Genomic DNA, 16,087 nt, shown 5'->3' with positions numbered 1-16,087 from the left:
TAATCAGCAAGAACGACGAGTCAGCTATAGAGAGGAGGTGCAACGGTTAACTGCCTGGTGTGGAGCAAACAACCTGTCTCTGAACGTGGACAAAACGAAAGAGATGGTTGTGGACTTCAGGAGAGCACAAAGCGACCAATCTCCACTGATTATTGATGGATCCTCAGTGGAGATCGTCAAGAGTACCAAATTCCTTGGTGTTCATCTGGCAGACAACCTCACCTGGTCATTCAACACCAGCTCCATCACAAACAAAGCCCAGCAGCGTCTCTACTTCCTGAGAAGGCTGAGGAAAAGCCCCCTCCCTCCCCCCATCTTGACCATGTTCTGCAGAGGGACCATTGAGAGCATCTTGAGCAGCTGCATCACTGCCTGGTTTGGGAACTGCACCGTCTCGGACCGCAAGACCCTACAGAGGATAGTGAGGACAGCTGAGAAGATCATCGAAGTCTCTCTCCCCTCTATCATGGACATTTACACCACACGCTGCATCCGCAAAGCACACAGCATTGTGGACGACCACACACACCCGTCACACACACTTTTTACCCTCCTGCCATCAGGAAAACGTTTCCGAAGCATTCGGGCCACCACAACAAGACTGTGCAACAGTTTCTTTCCACAAGCCATCAGGCTTCTCAATACACAGAAATGAAACGGAACTCTCTCACACACACACACACACACACACACTCACTCAAATGTGTGTAACGAACTGTACAATATTTCCTGGACTTAACACTTAACACACACTCATCACTCATCTCAATCCATTCCACCACCATTCATTTATTTATTATTTATTATTCTCAACTGTACCACACTCTTAACTGCTGTTCTTTGCACATTATCATTTATCACTGTATTATACTGTTTACATGCTGTTTTTTGCACCTTCGACTGCTGCTGTATTTTTGCACTACATTGTTCTTTTTATACTCACTTCTGGGGTACAGTTTTTAGTTTGTATAGTTTCTACAGTTTTCTTGTACAGTACTGTATAATCAAGTATACAGTGAGTTTACTGGTCGGCGCTATATTGGGTTTTGTGTCTTGTCTTGTGTCGTCTGTCTGCACTGTCTGTCTGCACTGTTTGCACTAGGTTGCACTCGATGCACTTTATGTAGCTTGTGTTGTAGCTCTATGTTGTTTTGTTTGTTGTTGTTTAGTGTAGCACCAGGGTTCCGGAGGAACGTTGTCCCGTTTTTACTGTGTACTGTGTACCACTGTGTATAGTAAAAATGACAATAAAAGCCTCTTGACTTGACTTGACTTGACTTGATCTGCTGAGGGTCTGCTTATGAGCAGGAAGGCCTCTTCTCGGAACAATTGGAGTGAACTCAGGCAACACAGAGAGGGCCTGAAGATCACCTACTCTCCTCAGAGAGCAGATAGCCAGCAAGAACACTTTCTTAATAGACAAGTGCCTCCAAGAAATCTCAGCCAACAGCTCAAAGGGGGGCTCAGACAGAGCCTCCAGCACTACGGCTAGGTCCCTCCCAGGCACTCTTGGTCACACTGGAGGACTCAGCCTCCGGGTGGCACAGAGAAGACGTGTCAGGAGCAGGTCTCTGCCCACTGAATGCCCTGACACTTTTGCGAACTGTTCCTGCAGAAACTCCAGCACTGAACCAATTGAGCAGTGGACTGTGTCCACTGCTCAATTGGTTCTGAGCGCACCACACAGTGAACAGATGCCATTTCTTGGCATATGACCTCCTCTTGGAGGGAGCTCATGGTTTGGAGAATCCAGAGCTCCCTCCACACCACCACCTGACCGGAGTTCATTATTCAAAGCATGGACAAACACAGTTGCGTTCCTAAAGCGTTCCGACGCAGCTCAAGTTCCTGAAAGGTAACAACATTTTCCAGAATTTTAAAAGAAAGTTAAATGGGAAATTGGAGTATTAATCAGCTTTGTGATGTTTATATTACCTTTTGTTACAATATATAAGTGTAATGCAAATTAGTGCATTTACAGATTTAAAAAAAATACAGAACCAAATTTCTTGTGTATCAGGTGTTAATGGCAAATTCTTCAAAATTAAAACACCATTCCAACAACAACAACAAAAACCAAAAAAAAAACCACATTGACTACTCTGCGTGTAAACTGTAAGCAACATGATCTTAAAAGTAGGAAATTCAGTAGTTTGGTTTTATACTGGTTTATATAAAAAAAAAGTATGCTCACAAAGAAAGTCACTTCTTGATTCAGCCTATAGCTGCACCCCAAGTGTTACAACTAGTGGTTGCACTTGTGACAGTGAGTTGGAGCTAAAGCACAGACTCTTTCTGCATTGGCCAGGAAACAACATGTGGAATGGGGCAGGGGGAAATGTGACTTTTTGTATGATCAAAGCATATCAACTAGCTTTTTACTGTCATGTGTTTATTTGTTCAGACATTATTCAGACAATATCAGCTATAACAACCTCAAGGTGTCACTTGGCTGAGCAGTTTCCTTTCTCCTTATACCAAATGTCCTCTGATATGTGTAAAGTTGCCTTCTGTGAGGCCAACTCACCTGCTGGGGCTGTAGAAAAGTGATTGCTAGGACTGGTTGCACCTGCACCATGTTTAAGATTACCTGGAAGGTAGCTATTCCTGGTTAATTTGTATCTAAGTAGGTAACAGTAGGGTCTCTGATTCTGACAGGCACCAAAAGACATTATAGGAAACGTAGCAGTCTTGGCCCAATTCAGGACCTGATTTCTTCTGCTGAGGAATGGCTTTGTGTCCCGCTAAAATCCAATCATGATAGTGCCACCTGGTGTTCTCAAAGTGGCAGCATCACAGCTGTTAATGGCACTAATCACACAGATAAACACACTATTCACTGATACACAATAACACACAGACAATTTGTTTTTTATGTAAATGCACCTCAGTATACTAAGAAAATGTATGTAAGTAAAGTGTATATGTTCAGCTTTAAATTAAGGAGTTTTAAAAACTTTGGGGCTCCAAAGTAACTGGACACTTGACTGATGAATAATTTTATTAGCCTATGTGGTCTTTCTCCTTATTATTTTATGGCAAATTAAGGAGATAAATGTTTGGGAGTTTATTCCACAAATGTTGAGGCTGCATGGGGTAGCTGCTTATGGGAACTATGTGTAGTAGGTGGTCCAAAGAGATTTGATGAAAGTACAGGATGTCATCATTAGGCTGAACAAAACAAGACAGATCTATCAAAGAGACAAAGCAACAGTTTCATTAATTTCTGAAGATAATAAATATAATGTCAAGCTCAGCCAAACTAAAATGCCTGGATGAAGACAGGCATAAACAAACACATAATCCTTTTTTTTGGTGAAGAAAAAACACCTTCAAATCATCTAGTCAAGTGTATAACACTCTTGAGGGTTTAAGTGTTATTGTCAAAATCTGCAATTAAGAGGCACCTTAATGAAAGTACAAACAGTAGGTTGACCTCAAAATGTAAACCAGTGTAAAGATTTAAGAATAGAATGCTCAGATTAGACCACTGGCAAACATCTAAAAGGCCTGCCATTTCTGGAACAAAATTATTTGTTCAGATTTACAGATCAAGATTGACCCATCACCAAAGTGATAGTAAGAGTAGAGAATGGAGAAGGAAAGAAAGTCTTATGATCCTCAGCACACTTTATAATCTCGCAAACAAAATACAGCATTATAGCATGTGCATGAATGGCTTTCAGTACAATCTATGAGAAAGAAATTAAGATGCTTTTACTTACTGATAACAAAGCTAAATTCAAAAAGACCAACAAACAGGCAGCACCCAAAATCAACTGCAATAAAGGCCTGGCAAAGCATCTTAGAATAGGGAAATAAGTGATGTCCATGTGTTACAGAATTCAGGCAGTCAATGAGCATAATAAATTTGCATCAAATGTTTAAGAATGTAGTGTGAAATATTGTTAAAAATACTTTAACTGAACCTAAACTGTTATCAAATCCTTTTTTTTTTTTTTTTGCCAAAAACAGCACTTGGTTTAAAGAATGTTTTATGTTTAACAGGCTTACATGAAGACATTAATGATTAAAGAAATGTTTTCATGAACTTTATTGTTAAATTTAGGAAAGCCAAAACTTAATTACTGATTGTTTACCCATATCTGCATGTTATCTATCATTTTATCAAAACTTCTAAAGTATAATTAATGAATTAGCCATTGCAGTCAGACATCTATCAAAGTTTTATGTGAACTTTAGTCTCTGTGATAAATGATGGTCCATTTAGGGGCTTATGATGTGGACTATTGTAGACAGCAATGCACTACTTGTTGGACTTTGGGTTTTCAGTACGACACATGCCTTTCTACAGTATATACACTGAATACTAACACAGACTATTGCACACAGCTAACATCACAAAGCACAGAGTTATATTGGAATATTGTTATATAAATTGCATTGTTACTGTCTACATACTAATGCAATTTATTAAATGTATGACATAAATTACATTCTGGTGTTTGCGCTGCTGGTTCTGTCTTTGTTTGCAGGTATTTTCATGTCTTAAATTTACATTTCTCCAGTCCAAAAGCTGCTTCTACTACTTATATATATTTTGATAATATATTGGTACCTATTAGCAATGTATCATGCAAGAAAATATTTAGTTCATTATATAGTAAAGTTTAAACATTTTGGTTCTTTTACTAGGCTGCGAAGCAAACTTGTTCTCTGCCAATGAGCCCAAACTGCTGACTTTCTGGGATCTTCTGGATATATATACTGTATATATATATATATATATATATATATATATATATATATATATATATATATATATATATATATATATGCCAATCAGGCATAACTTTATGGCCACAGATCAGACATAACATTATGACCACCTACCTAATATTGTATTGGTCCCAGTTTTCCTGCCAAAACAGTCCTGACCTGTCGAACATTAACAGCATTAACTTATTAGCATTTAACAGTTTGAGATACAGTTGCTCCTTTGTTGGATCGGATCACATCGTCCAGCCTTTGGTTAATTTAAAGTATTTTTTCCACACAGATTTTAGATAAAATAAAGAACAATTGATTATGGTTTTTATCAGATTTGTACGGTGGCCGAGTAGTGCAAAACACATAACCAAATCCGAAAACAAATTAACAAATCCAAAAACAAAATAACAAATTCAAAAACAAAATAACAAATCTGAAAACAGAGGAATTTCCTCAGAGGAATTTCCCATGGAGGGCCACTAAATCCGTGAACCACAGACGGCCCGGCCCTCGCGGGGCTACCAGGAGGAGACGGACTCCGTCCCGGTGAATTCTCTCCAGAACTCCCGGAAGCAGCGCGATGGGGGAAAGGTGTAAAGATGCAGCCTCGGCCACGGTTGCGCCAAAGAATCCAGTCCCAATGGGGCTGGTGAATATAGGGAAAACCACAGGGGACAGTGCGACTCTCTAAAGAGGTGAACAGGTCTACCTGGGCTGTGTGAATTTCCCCCCAAATCTGCTCCACCACCTGAGGGAGGAGGTGGCACTCCACACCTCTCCAGGCCCTTCTCCACCTGCTCCCTACTCTCACCACAAATCACAATATCATCCGCAAACATCATAGTCCACAGAGACTCCTGTCTGACCTCGTCCATCAACCTGTCCATTACCACTGCAAACAGAAAAGTGCTTAGAGCTAATCCTTGATGCAGTCCAACCTCCACCTTGAACCAGTCTGTCGTTCCTACTGCACACTTCACTGCTGTCACACTGTCCTCATACATGTCCTGCACCACCCTCACATACTTCTCTGACACACCTGACTTCCTCATACAATACAATGCAACTTCTTTTGACATTCACTATACTTTTCCATCAACATTTTTAAAGCAAATGACGTATCTGTGGTGCTCTTCCTCAGCATGAAACCATACTGTTGTTCACAGATAGTCACCTCTTCTCTCAGCCTGGCTTCCATTTCTATTTCCCATAACTTCATGGTGTGACTGATCAACTTAATTCCCCTGTAGTTACTGCAGGTCTGTACCTCCCTTATTCTTAAAGATTGGTACCAGCACACTCCTTCTCCATTCCTCAGGCATTCTCTCACCTTCCAAAATCTTATTGAACAACCTGGTTAAAAACTCCACTGCCATCTCTCCTAAACATTTCCATGCTGCTAGCAGTATGTCATCTGATCCAACCGACTTTCCACTCTTCATTCTCTTAATCTCTGCTCTCACTTCCTCCTTACTAATCCTATCCACTTCCTGCTTCAACATCTCCACACCATACAACCTTCTCTTTCTCTCAATTTCCTCATTCATCAGCTGCTCAAAATCCACCTCCATCTTCATAACACTATGTCCTCACTAGTCAACACATTTCCATCTCCATCCTTTATTGCTCTAACTTGCAGCACATCTTTCCCAGCTTGGTCCCTCTGCCTGGCCAATCGGTATAAATCCTTCTCTCCTTCCTTAGTGTCCAACTTCACATACAGCTCCTTATATGCCTTTTCCTTGGCTATCACCATATCCCTCTTCACCTGCTGCCTCATTTTCTTGTACTCCTGCCTACTTTTCTCATCACAAACATCTTTCTCCCTATGCTTTCCTGCACTTCCTCATTCCACCACCACGTTTCTTTGTCTTCCTTTCTATTTCCAGATGTCACACCAAGTACCTTTCTATCTGTCCTTATCACTTTTGCAGTAGTGGCCTAGTCATCCAGCACCTCTTCCACACCACCGAGCCCCTGTCTGACCTCTTCTTCAAATCTCACACTACAGGTCTTCCTACTTTAGTTTCCACCATCTTATTCTTGTTTCAGTCCTCATTCTCCTCTTCTTCTTCTTCTTCTTAACCTCTAAAACCCTCTAACAGACCACCATCCGATGCTGTCTATCGACACTGTCCCCTGCCAACACCTCCAATCTCCTTCAGGTTGCATCTCCTACATAGTACATAGTCCACCCTTGAGCGCCTTCCTCTACTCACCATATGCTCATCCTTCTTCTTAAAATAAGTATTTACCACTGTCATTTACATCCTTTTAGCAAAATCTACCACCATCACATCACTGCACCAATCGTTCTTTCCAAGGTACACTCTCCACCACTTCATCTAACTCACTCCAGAAATGTTCCTTCTCCTCTATCTCACACCCCACTTGTGGAGCATAAGCACTGATGACATTTATCATCACCCCTTCAACTTCCAGCTTCACGTTCATAACCCTTTTAAAAAATATCTTTATCTCCACTACACTCTTACTGTACTCTTTCTTCAGAATCACTGCTAGACCATTTCTCTTTCTCTCCCTACTCCCCTTTCACTTGGTCTCCTGAACACACAACGTATCTACCTTTCTCCTTTACATCATATCAGCTACCTCTCTCCCTTTATCAGTTATAGTACTAACATTAAAAGTGCCCACGCTAACCTCTACTCTCCCCCACTTCTCCTTTCCCTGCTGTCTCTGTAGATGTCTCCCTCCTCTCCTTTTCCTCTTTCGGCCAACAGTAGCTTAATTTCGACCGGTACCCTGTTGGCTAACAATACCTGTGGTGGTCTTTGGTAACCCGGGCCTCGACCGAGCCGGTATAAATTTCTGATTCGTGATCCGCATATTTGATTCGGCACATTTTATGCTGGATGGCCTTCCTAACACAACCCTCCACATTTTTTAGGCTTGGGACCGGCACTAAGAGTGCACTGGCTTGTGCCACCATAATGGCTGGGTTATTTGTTGAGCAGACTGTTTATATTAATTCTAGACAGCTGGTGTGTGCAGTTAAAGTGTAAAGGATATGAAGGAGTTTTATTCAAGTGGAAAGTTTGATAGCATGACCACTAGATAGAGCCATGGAGTGGGCTGAATACAGAGGTAAAGAGATTCAGTCTTAAAATAAATTCAGTTTTCTTCAGTATGTTATGTACACATAATTATTCTATTATAGTATTATAGCAGTGAAAAGATTTCCCAATTAGAGCAAACAATTTATCTATCAAACAAGCAGGCAGACAGACACAAAAACAAATAAATAACTAATAACAAAAAGATTACTAAGAATTATTGCAAATTCAAGTGTATTAATTCTGAGTTCAATTGTGTTGTATATGCTGAATGTTTTTTATAAACTAGTGCAATTGTAAGAAATTCTGAAAAACCTTGTTTCTAAAAATGGCACTCAAGCAGTGAAGCCTTAAACTGCAGAGAATAACAGCACTGAGTCTATAAAAATCCAATGGCTGTAGAGGGTTGTAAAGAGATCAAGTAATCCTGCAGAACATATCAAGCTCATTTATATTCTTAAGCTATTCGTTTAAAATCGCTTGTATAGCTTAGACTACATGTTCTGGGGGATCTGGAGTTTGATATGGCCTTTGTAAATAAAAACATTTGGTGTCCTGCAACCATCTTCATTTATTTGATTAGAAAATCATTCACACTATCAGCTGGAGATTAAGCCTAAATCCAGATGATGCGACAACTATCTGTGGCTGGAAGCCCAAGAAAGCAAAACTGGCCTTACACTCTGTGTTGGGGGCATGAGAGGATTAGCGGTATGATGGTGGTATAATTTCTCATCATACTTTCTTTATGCCCCCTATCAATTACAGCAACACTAGCAAATAAACACCCTCAAATTGTTGTAAGGTTTCTTCACATAACCATGCCCTAAATACACAAAGCCAGCTAAATGAAGATATGATGTACATGGGTCTGATTGGAAGATCTTAAGTGACCTGCTATAGAGCTTTGACCTCATCTCTATTAAACCCTTCTGGAATTAATTGGAACGCTAACTCGCTCTCTCGGTTCCAATGCTCCTGAGGTTCCAGTGACCACTGTTCCTGCCACTCTTTCCTATGCAGATCTTCCCACTTAGTCCAGGCCTGCCTCTGGATAGTGTTCTCTTCGATTGGAGGCCACTCTGTGCAGATGGGGACTTTTTCTCATCAACGGCTTGGGTGGTTCCATGAAATTCCGGAGTAAGAATGGAGGCTTTGAGGATGGATTTGAACTGTAGTTAATGTCAACAGTCTGCTACACTAACTCAGGACTACAGTTTGCTTCTGATCATCATCACTGCACCCCTTAACATCGTTTATCTGCAATAATTGGACATTTGGTGTAACCCAGATGAGGATGGGTTTCCTCTTGAGTTTGGTTCCTCTCAACGTTTCTTCGTTATGCCATCTTGGGGAGTTTTCCCTTGCCATAGTCGCCACTGGCCTGCTCATCAGGGACAAACTTACACTTATAAAGAACATCTTATTATTGTTAACACCACATTATCTGTGTAAAGCTGCCTTAAGAAAATGTTCATTGTTAAAAGCGCTATACAAATAAAAATGAATTGAATTGAATTGAAAAGCTTCACCCCAGGCTTCTTTACCCTATGTCTGTAGCTGACTTTACTTAAATATAAAAAGGTACCAAGTTACTAGAAGAACTATCAAAAGCCAGAATGCACACTCAAATAGTTGCCAAACATTGCATGTCAGGAAGCGTCCCTCTACCTGATTTCCCCTTTTCTATGCCAAAAGTTGTCTAAGCATTCCCATCACACAAAAAGCTCAACCTGTCCAGTGGGAAAGAAATCACAGCTGACAATAACATTGTTATAAAAGTGCCTGCAAATCAGGCAAAACAGCCATCAGCACATGTCTCAACACAGAAAGGGAAAAACTGACAAGAACAAAATAACTTTTCAAAAAATGTATAAGACAACTCACACAATGGCACATTTATATCAGTAGTGTGATCCTTAAATATTGTTTTTCTCATCGTCCGTTAAGTCAAGTCAAGTCAAGTCAAGTCAAGTCAAGTCAAGTCAAGTCTATTTCTATATTTCACAACAGACACTGTCTCAGCTTTACAGAATTTAACAGTTAAGGTGAACGATGTGTATTTATTCCTAATAAGCAGCCATGGTGACTGTGGCAAGAAAAAACTTCCTTAGATGTTATGAGGAAGAAACCTTGAGAGGAACCAGACTCAAAAGGGGAACCCATCTTCATTTGGGTGACATCAAGAGTGTGATTATAGCCTTTAGACAATACAGAACACTGGAGAGTGAGAATTAACATGAGCACTGGAATGTAAGATTATGAGTAATGTTCTTTCTACAGTCTTATACAGTAATTGGTGGTTATAGAACCAGGAGCGACTGAGCAACTCATAAAATAGTTCAACATTTGCGATCATCACAAATCCAACACCAGCTTCCCCATGCCAAAACCTTTAAACACTCAAGGAGGTCCAGTGTCTAAACTCTACATGGAGTGGAACTCAATTGGCACTGGTATGTCTCTAGATGGTTTAGGATGTTTGCGGGGTCGGCATCTACTTCTTTAAAGAGTACTGATTAGTACTAATTAGTACTTTTACTAAATTAGTACTGATAAAACTGCTCAGATAAGAGACAAATACATTTATAATTGTAAGACCAAAAGTTCAAAAAGTACTTTTGTACAAAATTAGAAATATTACGTACATTACAAGAGATTCTTATATCTCAAATCTCTCATGGTCACATATTTGTTCTACATTGCTATTAAAGGAAGTGGTAGTTCAGTGTTTAATATGTTGAATTTCTGATCAGAATGTTGTTAAAATCCCAGCCTTACCAAGCTGCCACTGTTTCATCCTTGAGAAAGGGCCTTAACCTTTAGTTAACTGCTCGGTTGTAAAAATGTGATAATTGATAATTCTCTGTACAAAAGGTCTCCCAAATGCCATAAATAACAAAAAATGAAAAAATAAGTAATTTATTACAGTCAGCAAATGTGCATTTTCTTTATTATTTCAAGCTTCATAACCATTATAATACTTCTGCTGGCAATACAAAACAATATAAAACTTAAGAAGGCATTAGTTACATTTCCATTAGATCATACTGTGTTTAATTTATTTTTTTTACAGTAAAGATTAATTTCATTCATGATGAATCAAAGCAAAACTGCCATTTGTTCCTCAGTCATGATAAACATGGGTTTAAAGAGCACAAGGCTATAAGAATGTTCCACATATCTCTGAGATCTCTGTGCCTTCTGGAAAGCAATTTTGTGCTGCTGCTGGGAAGATGTCTGTGGAGATTCAGATGCCTGCTCTTGCTGACACAAAACAGTTGAGAGCCCTTTGACCTGATTTGCTAAGCTGATGTGAAAATAGTGAATAATGCAAAAAGAAACAAAGCAGAAAGCACTCACATCTGTCGCAACTCGGCACATAGGCAGCCAAATAAGACACCACAAAAGGCTCTGGGGTTACAAGGGTTCATATATGGCATTTTATTGATACACTGTTTTGGTTTAAATTTTACTCCTGTAGAACATTTTGCATCATTTGCACTTTTTCTAACTGCATATATATATATATATATATATATATATATATATATATATATATATATATATATATATATATATATATATATAGTGTGTGGTTGTGGTTCCTTATGGCACCAAAACCTACAAAATACAACTGTTTTAAAATAAAGAATCACCAAAACAATTATATATAAATGATTATATAGCTATACTACTTTTATTATATAAAAGAAATGCCGCAATCAAACTTTGATATGTAAGAAATCTAATTCTTAGCATACCGATTATATTAAACAAATTGACACATCAAAACAAGCATCTACTATTACATATCAGTTTCAATATACCAAATCTGTTATGCTGATTGAATCTGTCAGCTACAATGTGCATTTATTAGTTGCATACAACAAGATGATAATATCCTTTATAGGTTAACTGGTCAAAGGTTATTGGAGAACAACTATACACACACAGCATGCACAGTACCTGCCCATCTCATGTGATGAATATGAAGATTAAACCCTCACTAGATATATGTTTCAAGCTTTATTCTAATAATTCTCAGTACATTCAGATAACATTGTTTTTTTTTTATTATTGTTGCATTATGAGTAAAATTTTGGATTGACACATCTGTAAAGAAATGTGTAACTTAAGTAAACATTCTGTGGATTTATCACTGTTACCAAATGCTACGTTTTAGGGCTGGGTCCTATAGACAAAAATGTTATTCATGTAAAGCCCTGTTACTGGATATCTAAGACATATTATAACTATAACATAACAATACACACTATCTGATGTTATGTCAGTGAGCATCCATATATTTATAGTTGTTTAATTTCTTCAAATTGCCCAGCCCCATAGCTCCTCCTGCGAAACCTAGGCCACCGTTCCACTCATGATAGTTGCTAAAAGCCAAAGCTGATCTTCTCTAAAGAAGGTTATCTGCATATAGGTGCTTCTCTACACTAACATCTTTTCCCACTATAAGTTTAGTCTGGATGGGATAATCACATTGCACCTCAATATAAACCTTGAGTATATGTTCAACGCTATTTGATTTTGTAACTCTTTGTAGCTATTCACAGGGAAATGGTTTCTATTAATAAACAGCACAGCAAGGCAAGTACCTTAGAAAAAGTTTCCACGTGTTCCCTAGAAAAAGAAAACTTTTTATTGGAATCATATATTTTCAGTTTTATTTTATGATTTTATGATATCCAGTGGGAGTAAGAATCACAATATTTTGTGTATTTGGGTTAGCCACCTACACTTGCTGAGGTAACTTTCAGACACGACCATTGCAATGCATTTCTCCTGTCTGTCATATATAGAAACTTTCCATTCTCGGATACCTGCAGCACTCAAAAAGTGACACATTTGCTTTGCTTTGCATTAATGGTATTATAATACACAGAAGAAGCTAATGGCCATTTAGTAATTTAGTAATTGGATCATGCTTTCCAAAAAAGTGTATGTGTTTTCACAGTCTTTTGAGATTGGGGAAATCAATCCTCCGAGCCACAGTAATTTTTGACATATACGCAAGTGGCCCTGCCTACTTTTATGGCCAGTTATGTCAGGATTCAAGTAAAAAGCAAAAACGTAGATCATTTAGGACACATATAGACTCCCTGTTTTACTATAATACTCAAATTCACGGTTAAATCAGGGCAGTACTCCATTTCACTGACGCTGATTCAGAGATTATTAGCATGAGACTAGATTCACTGAGAATGATCAGGGACTTACTGTTTACTATAGACATCCGCCCATTCTGTAAAACATTACACACTGGACATTGCACACACTTATACACCGTGTACACTTGTACATTCTGGACATCACACACAGGACATTGCACACATTTGCACACGGTCACTCTGACTGTGCACTCGCACTTTACTTAACTCTGTTCTTACATTACCTCCATCCCAACCTTATATCTATTACATCTACCTCATAGATGTATTTCACCTTAAATGTGAAATCTTAAAAATGTCTTTTATTTATTTATGGGTTTTTTTGTTACTCTTGCTGTTTCACTCTCTATGCACCTTGGTCCGTAGTAATGGCATTTCATTCTTTTGTATACTGGGTATGTGGAAAAATGACAAAAAACTTGAGTTGCATATACATTTTCACCTGTAATGTTCTTTATACATTGTGCTGAATGCAGGAACTAGGGTATGCAAATCTACTCTTTGACCTAAGATGCCCAGGAAGACCTTGGTTTCCACTACTTGTGGTCATGCCACTCTGCAGTTGGATGGAGACATTTAGCTGACTTCACATTTGTGTCAGGTGAGTTGATGCTTTGATATGTATATCCTACTAAGGACTGCATTGCAGCAGTCTAAGAAATACTCATGAATGCAAAAGTCTCTAATACAAGCTTGATCCATTGTTTTATTACCAAACTGCTTTTTATGTCAATGGACATATAGAAATCTGTCCCTATTTTTCCTTAAGGCAGATTTGGCTGCTATCTCAGTGCACCACACCACACCATGGATGCCATCTTTCTGGGGTCTCATAAACATGTGATGACTTTTTCATCTTCACATTGTCTTAGAGCCTGGTATAGGATGGTATTGTGCTTACAAATTCTGCTTATAAACCTTGGCCCTGCACCCAATATACAATGATTATATACAATATAAAACTAACTATTCTTAACCAGTACCTGTGCCATGATTTGTCAGCCTACAGTGAGTATATATTCATCTATGCATTGAAAGCATTGCACTGTTGCTTGCTGGGCATCACCATGCACATACGGCAAGTGTTACAATGGTAACATTGCATGTACTTGTTGCAAAAATATTTTTTTGCTTCACGATTTGGTTTGCACATGAACACAATTTAATATCCATATCATTCTAAAATGTTGTTCATAGAACCAGCATTGAAAATACTATGATACTGTAAGTTTACTTCTAATATAATAGCACTGGATTTTTGTGTGCAAAGGTGTATGTATAAAGAGCTAGAGAAAGGTGAACTGATTAAAATCTAATGAAACGAAAAGCATTAAAAAGTTATAATTTACAGTTGAGTGATGGTAACTTCCAGCAATACCCAGCTAAAGTGTTTTGGAAAAGGAATGCATCATCTTTAAGATGCTCACTGTCTGACATGGTAAACTTCCATTACCTACAAAAATACAATTAGTTCCCCCAAGTATAGAACTATTGCACAGACAGTGTTATACTTTGAAATTTTCTCTAACTATATATTAGATACAGTTTGTATAAATTGTTTTTGTCCAAAGTTATTATAATAACCTATATAACTAAATTCCAGAAATTTATTTAATTCATCTATTCTATTGAACTGATTTGAACTGCTACTACCTACTAAATGCCTTTTGTTTAAAATAGCATAGAAATACACAGTAAGTGTGTACAGACCTAGTGCACTATGTACATATGTAACCTTTCCCATCCTGACAGGAAGTGTGATGTGTTATATTCCTTTCGCTGGCCTTTACACACTATAATGAGTAATCACTGTTTGTAAATTTAACTGCAACTTTCTTCACATTTCATAAGAAATCACATGATTCTGTTTCATAGCAGTAAGAAAGGGCAACATTCTGTAACCTCAGCTGGGTTGTTTTTTTTTTTACACAAACAACCATGGTTCCAGTTTCCTAGTATTTTGGCATATCTAGGGTGTATGTAGAAGATATATCATTGCAATGCAACATGTTTAAACGTGATAAAATGCTTTAGTTAACAATCTTCTCTAAGATCTATAACCAGATATTTTAAGGTGAGATTTACAGTAATGCACACTCTAACTTTCCTTTTTTTGGCATCATTAAATATTACTGTTAGAATTCACTTTTTGTGGCAGTTTATTGCAGGTACACCAGTTTATCTCTCTGGGGGAACATTTACATGGTGCAAAAGAAGAAAAAAATGTTTGCAAGGTGTTATCTGATTTGACCTTAGCTTCCAAAGCAGTGTTTTGTTCTTTGAGAAATAAGACTGTCAAAGGGATTGGCTGCAGGTGTAGAAAAAGACAAGCCACGACAAGACGATAATGTTGTAGAGTTTGTAGAACATTCATCAGTCTTCATGATATAGCGCATACAAGCGTGCAGATAGCATATAATACATAGATCCATACATAGATCCATAGATACATACATAGATTCAAAACCAAAATTAAACTATATTAATCTTTAAATGGTCAGAATAGCAAAACTTAAATAAATGCACCTTCTAGACACTTCTGTGTGACCATTTTCCCAATTAGTGTTTAAAAAAAGGCTGGAAAAGGGAAATTCTGTTCTAGTAGTGTTGTACACAAAGGTAAAATCTTAATAATAATGTTTGATGTAAAACTAATGTTTGGATTTACAAACATTTTCATCGGCTGTTTGAAGCTCATCAAGGTATCCCATATTGTGTAACTTTATTTGTTTTAATTCTTGCTAATGATTACTTTTTAATGTTTAATTGTCGATGCTGTTCAGAATCAGAACAATTGGGAATTTCTTTTTTTGGTTTTGTTGTTTTTGCCCCAAGATTTATACAGTGAATCTAGAGTTACAGTACAATGTACAATGATATATTCAGGAGCATGTAAAGGTCATTAAGTCTTGTACATATGGACCAAGATTAAACTCCTAATCTACGTTTGCCTATGAAACACAATTACAACAGTACAGCTCACTAATCAAAGGTTAATTTATCAGCTACATTTACAGACAATGAACCCAGTTTTTTTTTTTTTTTTTAAATCACTGAAATTGCAATGTGACTGATTAGTTTGATTGTGTT

The sequence above is a fragment of the Silurus meridionalis genome, chromosome 4 (genome assembly GCF_014805685.1).
Source record: "Silurus meridionalis isolate SWU-2019-XX chromosome 4, ASM1480568v1, whole genome shotgun sequence".
NCBI classification, from domain to species: Eukaryota; Metazoa; Chordata; class Actinopteri; order Siluriformes; family Siluridae; genus Silurus; species Silurus meridionalis.
This window is presented reverse-complemented; position numbering follows the sequence as displayed.